Genomic DNA, 6,071 nt, shown 5'->3' with positions numbered 1-6,071 from the left:
TTTTATTGTTAATAGTTTTATTTAATTTATATGTATTTGTTATCAGCATCTGCGGTATAAGCACGTATGGGTCGGTTAATGTCCTAGACTTAATCTTTATCTGTGGTCTCAAGAAAAAGGAATAATCTTAGCCTCGTACGAAATAACCCTTTAAAACGTCACGTGGTCCAGTGCAATTTCAGCGCGGGCCAGTGGCGCAATGGATAACGCGTCTGACTACGGATCAGAAGATTCTAGGTTCGACTCCTGGCTGGCTCGTCTATATTTTTTATTTTGGTAAATGTGACTCGCATCACATTGTCTTTTTTCGTATGTAAATGTGAGTTGCGTCACATTGTCTTTTTTCGTATGTAAATCGAGGTTATTCTTGGTAGTGACAACCAATCCCGTTTCCGTCTGCAAACATAAACCTATCGGTATTGGTAAACTATGGCCAATCAATGCTTCGCATTGCAACCGAGATTTACCCTTGCAACTACCAATAATTGTCAAATCAACTCCAAAGTGAAGCCGAGAGACGACGACAGACATTGCGGTTGGCATATGGGGACAAAGTTCTGCCCAGAATTGCATGCATCTGGCAGGTCAGCAAACATCTCTTAGTTCACAGTACTTTTCTTATTCAAAAAGTAATAGGTTTGCTGTTTCAATAAATATAATCTCGCCAGGTTGATTAATGATGATAGAGGTCTGAAGTCTATAATTTTTAAGTCATCCGTGTTTCTTAGCATTTCTTTAAAAAGATTGGTCTGAAATGTACTAGGTGTCCCTAATTAAATGCTCAAAATGTACACTATATCATTATTTTACAACAGCATCTTTGTCAGTAATTTTAATCACAACTTTTGAACATACCCGTCGAGCATGACATTAGTAAGAGGAGCCAATAACAGCACGAGTTCGGCATTTACATGGAAATCAAATAAATAACATGTTTACCTTTTCAGTTGAGATTCCACATAGCCCGTTGTTGTGCAATCTTTAAATATGCTCCTTAATTATTATTTTTTTAATAGGCTACCTAACTATCGATCTTATTCGCCGATTTGGAAAACTCGCGGTCATTATTAGAGGGAGATTGGCTGGAAAGACTTCACGTGGTCACGAAGCGATGCACATCCACAGACATAGGAATCTTCATTTTATTTTTCTGATTAGGTCAATAAATCAATTAAAATTAGATACTCTAGACTGATTACAACTCACAACTAATGCAAAAATACAAAATAAAACAAATTATTTGACTTAATGAACTTTTGGCTTTATTGAACATACAGAGGGCAAAATGATCGTACAATCGTACATCTGGCGAAGCTGATAATGTGCAAAAACGTTTAATATGTAGTTATGTTTACATGTTAATATAAATCATTCTTATTCCATTTTTGATCACACATAAAAGTCACAATATTTTACTACTGATTAAGTAATTCAGGGATTTTTATACATCATATTTAGCCTGTTGGAAAAATTGACATGGACAGAACTTCCTATAAAAATCAGCAATATAAGGTGAGCATGACTGAGGACAACTGGTAGTATATACACACACACAGCTTAAGTAATATGTAAACAAATGTCATATTACTGTTTAAAAAAAAGAAAAGTGAGTGATATAAAGAAAATAAAGCTGTTGATGTGACCCATGTCCCCACAGGAAGAACTGGTCAAAGCCAGAAAAGCTTTAATTCAGCACTACAGAGATCCAGCAAACAGGAGACCCCTCTTGTTTAACTACCTGCCTTTGTGGTTGTTTTTTTTTACCTCAATCAGTTCGTGTGCTCACCTGCATTTAATTAGCCCATCAGTAGATATGCATCTCCCCTTTCAGTTGTGAGATTGTCTGCATTCATCCCTGTAACGTCATGGCTTTCCAAGTTTATCTCATTTCCACATGGATTATTTTTGCCCGTTGATGGTTTTTTACTTGCTGTTTGAGTTTTGTTTGTTCGTGAACCAGTTGTAAATAAACTTTGCTTTGACTAATAGCCTATCACCCTATGCTGTGTAAAGTGAATTTTCATTTGTTCACTTTTTTTGTTTTATCCAGCACGAGTCTGTCTTCCAGCTGGTTGGATACACACTTTGACTGAAGTGGACCAGAGGAAGATATCAAAGGTCCTGGTGAGGCGGACAACACTGAAGCATCATAAGCAACAGTTACCTCTAACCTCGGCTGGCCTGCACCAAAAGATCAGATATGTGGCGGCTGTGGGTGGGGAAGATGCACTTTGTTGCGTCTGAATACCTGGCCTGCCAAAGCTGCAAAAGAAAGGTCATCAGCTGGAACCACAGTATCGACTCTCAGGTTGACATTGGCCTCGAAACTGGCATGTGACATGAAGGGCATCACTTTAATGTGTCGGCAAAGGCTGTGAAACAGCAGCATTCAGACCCAGCAGATGCTGCAGGAGTGTCATGCTGAGGTCTGGTTGCAGAAACCAGTCCAGTACATCACAGAGTGCAAAGGAATTTCCAGGGCGATCACATCAGGTCTGATCCTGCCCGTTCCCCCTCCTCCCTCCACCCCCCCAACCACAACCACAACTTCCTGTCCCTAAATACCGCTGGCTGATGCAGGTGTATGCCCAGGATGTCTTTCAAACACTGGAGGAAATAAAGGCCACCATCACCTCCCAATATGGCTGGATCCTGAAAATGGATTCTACCAAAAAGGTGGCCCTGCTTTGGCAACGCTACCTGAATGAAATGTTTTTATGTCCTCAGACTTTTTCTTTTTTTGTTAACTTTTCTGGATTTAATTTACAGGTACACTTGCAAGCGATACCTTTTTCCAGGATTACCTGCTGTGGGGTCTTGCAAGGTGGAATGAGGACCGGGCTTAACATTTCAAGGTGATCATAATTGAATATAACTAATAATATTATGATATAATTTTCATCATTCTCTGCTGTCTTAACTTCATCTGTTTCTCAACTTTTTTTTTTAACATTTTCATTTATTGTTTCATCCAGATCGAACCTCACTTTAGGAGACGTGCTGATGGCAGTCTTAACCTCACTGACACCATTGTGTGAGGAACAAATGTGAGGAAAAATAACAAAGGGAAGCCGTGGATGCCACCGCTGTCCCCGGAGGGAGTGCTGGACAAGGCTAGAAAAGCTTTGATTCAGCAAAATGGGGATCCAAAGAACAGGAAACAACTTCTGGGTTTCTTTGAAATCCAGTTTGGTATGTTTCGCAGGCAAACATTCAAGTGGGTGGCTGAAAATGCCCTGGGATATGCTGCTTACCTGGTGGCAGCTATGAACAGGGATCCTACAGGAGGCAGCGAAGACTCCCGAGACCATGCCCACAACAAACAGTGCTTCGAGGGGTATATTGAGCTCTTTTACTTCTGGAAGAATTGCTGTTGCCATGAAGGAAGAGCAAAATACCGGGAGAACTCCCCAGCAGGCTGCCACCAAGCAGAGCTCCACCGCCTCTCTCTGCTCCTTATTGGTCGGGAAGTTGCCAAACCAGAAAAGCCTGAACAAGACTGTGAAAAGGCTTGTTTCCCCCCTGAAAGTCAAACCTTGAAAGCAAATATTTATTTGTATGATACAATTTTAATGTTTTCTATTTACTGCTGTTCAATACTCATGATAGTTATCTGTTGTCTTACTCTTTTATTTTAGCTTTGACCCAGGTATGCATACAGCCTCACCCACCCTCCCCAGCTCGTCTGTGTCCACTGAGCCGGATAACATCACATTGCTAGCAGCGGCAACTCGGTTGGAGGAAGCACGTGATATGTATGTTTATACTTATCTTGTTGTTTTTTTGCACACCGTATTCATTCAGCCAATCGTCGCTGTGCTTTTTTATCTGTATCATGTTAAATTTGAACTGGTATCTTTTTATATTCTACAGTTTTTGTTTTACATCACAGTTCCTGCACTTTAAATGCAAGCAATAAGACCATGCCAGAGACACAGTTATGTTGGTGTTTGTAATAGGTGTTAAAAGGTTTTTTTATTTTTGACTTCTGTTTTATTTCTTGTGTGGTAGCACCTTGGGTCTGTGAGAAATGACATTTCATTCCGCTGATCAAATATTGTGTATTATTGCTTTAATAAATATTTATCCATTTATCCATAATGGTTATTTCCATTTTCTTCCCTTAGGTACAGCAGGCAAGAAATCATTTGTTGTTTTTTGTGACAACTTCATTCAAGTTTATACATTGTTATGTAAATATCATAGTATATCATCCACTGTTTTAACAATGAGCGCAATGGAGTGGAATACCTCTAGCAGCAAACTGGTACAGTCCTGCAGGCCGACAGGTTGGCCGTTGAAGAGTCGGATGTCGATATGGAAGTAGATGAAGGTTACTTTGAACTTGGGGAGTTTTCAGGACATCACTGTAGTCACCTTGGACACAGAACCGACCCCTGCTGCCTGCTGCTCGCTCAAAGCCAGCTCTTTCGCCTGGTGGACACAGCTGTAGATGTAAAGACTTTTAGTATTTGTTGGCACACAAACTTTAAATGTATATTTGTCATGAAGACAAATGAAAACAACATTGACCTTTTTCACAGAGCCCTAGTGGACCAATCAACAGCAGAAACTGATCCTCCGACATCTGAACAGCGGACTACACAAAGACCCCTCGCCCATCTTCCTCTGTGGCGCACAAGATGGAGTCTCCTGTCGAACCAGGCTGCAGCCGGGAAGCCAGATGGTGTCGGCAGACGACCTGCCTGACATGCCGGGATGTGTAGAGTCACAGTGACAACAGCCCCGTGCCGGCACAGTCAAAGGCACTGACTAATTCCTGGTGCCTCATTACCTAAAAAAGGTGTCCATCCTCTCTTCCTAAGCCAGGAACCGCTCCCCTGCATTCACTGCCAGCAACACTAGAAGTTGCAAGCAGCACCCTCCCGCCACAGTTAGCCACACTTACAACCTCAGTTGCAGCCTCAATTACAGTCTCAGTTACAGCTACAGACGGAAGCAGCTCAGTGTTTATCACGCGCCGTCCTTGAAGCTTTTGTTTGCACTTACCAGAAAGGATGAGGTGTCGTGTTTTTGTTCTTTACAGAAAGGCTCATAAAGGCTGTTTTGACAGCGAGGAGGAATCTAATGTCGATGAAAACAAGATGGTTGCTTCGTGTTTTCTTCAAAATGCAATAAGTTGTGTTACTATTTTATGTACTCCATCAAAGTAAAGTCACTTATTACATTTGGTTACTTTTCTGACAAATATTTTTAAACTGGGCAGTAAAGCTGAAAGGCCCTAAAAATATATGTAAACTTCAGTTATTGACACTGATTACTGTCAAACTTTTAATAAAAGTTATTCTGTCCAACTTAAATTAAGATTGAAATGATTGGATTTTTAAAGCACAAACGTCAAACAAATCCCACATATGTAGATCACAAATGACTGCGGTGAAGGATAAATGTTCCCAACCTCAAACCACATCTACATTCAGGTCAACTCCATGCTGAGTGATGAAAGAAAATATCAACAGGGCTGGTTACTGTTCACAGGTTTTTCACATTGGTTACTATATAACTCTTTTTAATTATCTGTTTATCTTATCTGTCCACATGGCCAAAAAGCCTTGGCCTGCTTGCAATGCATGTTCATGTTATTTGCAGACAAGAAGCAGTGCTAATTCAAAAAAGAGAACTGATCAATAACAAGGTTCAAGATTTGAGCACATACTGCCAAATGAATTGAGCCTGTCCTGATGTAGGCACAAAATATTCCTGCACAGTGAGATGTAAAGCAGCAGAGTGAGTATAATATTCTACATAGTTGTTTTTTTTTTAACCAAAATGGTAATTTATTATTTAACAATAATTAACTTCATGGGACCTACTTTTTAATGATAATTATAATAATTTTATTTTCCTATTTTGCTTGTCCCCTAACCTGATTACTAACATTTTGTAGCAAAATATGCATAACGTCCTTGACCTCTGAACCCTTGAGGGGCCACTTCCAGTAAACTGCCCACTTCACTGGTTGTGAGCGACAGCAGGGTCCTCTCACTTATCTTTTGCTGGGTGTCAAACTTTTCACAAACTTTCGCAACAACTGCGCAGGCTGTTACACA

At 40.4% G+C, this 6,071-nt stretch overlaps 1 long non-coding RNA gene and 1 other non-coding gene across 2 annotated transcripts; both read left to right on the top strand.

Annotated features, from left to right (window-relative positions):
* Positions 1–185: 185 nt before the first annotated feature.
* Positions 186–258, top strand: trnar-acg (transfer RNA arginine (anticodon ACG)). The gene has a single exon. It is a non-coding gene; the product is annotated as a tRNA-Arg (tRNA).
* Positions 259–508: 250 nt separating this feature from the next.
* Positions 509–4,634, top strand: LOC138206172 (uncharacterized). The gene is made up of 7 exons (XR_011178917.1): positions 509–584; positions 2,051–2,676; positions 2,770–2,855; positions 2,976–3,509; positions 3,639–3,755; positions 4,128–4,455; positions 4,545–4,634. It is a non-coding gene; the product is annotated as an uncharacterized lncRNA (long non-coding RNA).
* Positions 4,635–6,071: the final 1,437 nt, after the last annotated feature.

This window comes from Embiotoca jacksoni, unplaced genomic scaffold (assembly GCF_022577435.1).
Source record: "Embiotoca jacksoni isolate LCO1_2020_lvr unplaced genomic scaffold, fEmbJac1.0.p SCAF_3, whole genome shotgun sequence".
Lineage (NCBI taxonomy): Eukaryota > Metazoa > Chordata > Actinopteri > Embiotocidae > Embiotoca > Embiotoca jacksoni.
This window is presented reverse-complemented; position numbering and strand designations above follow the sequence as displayed.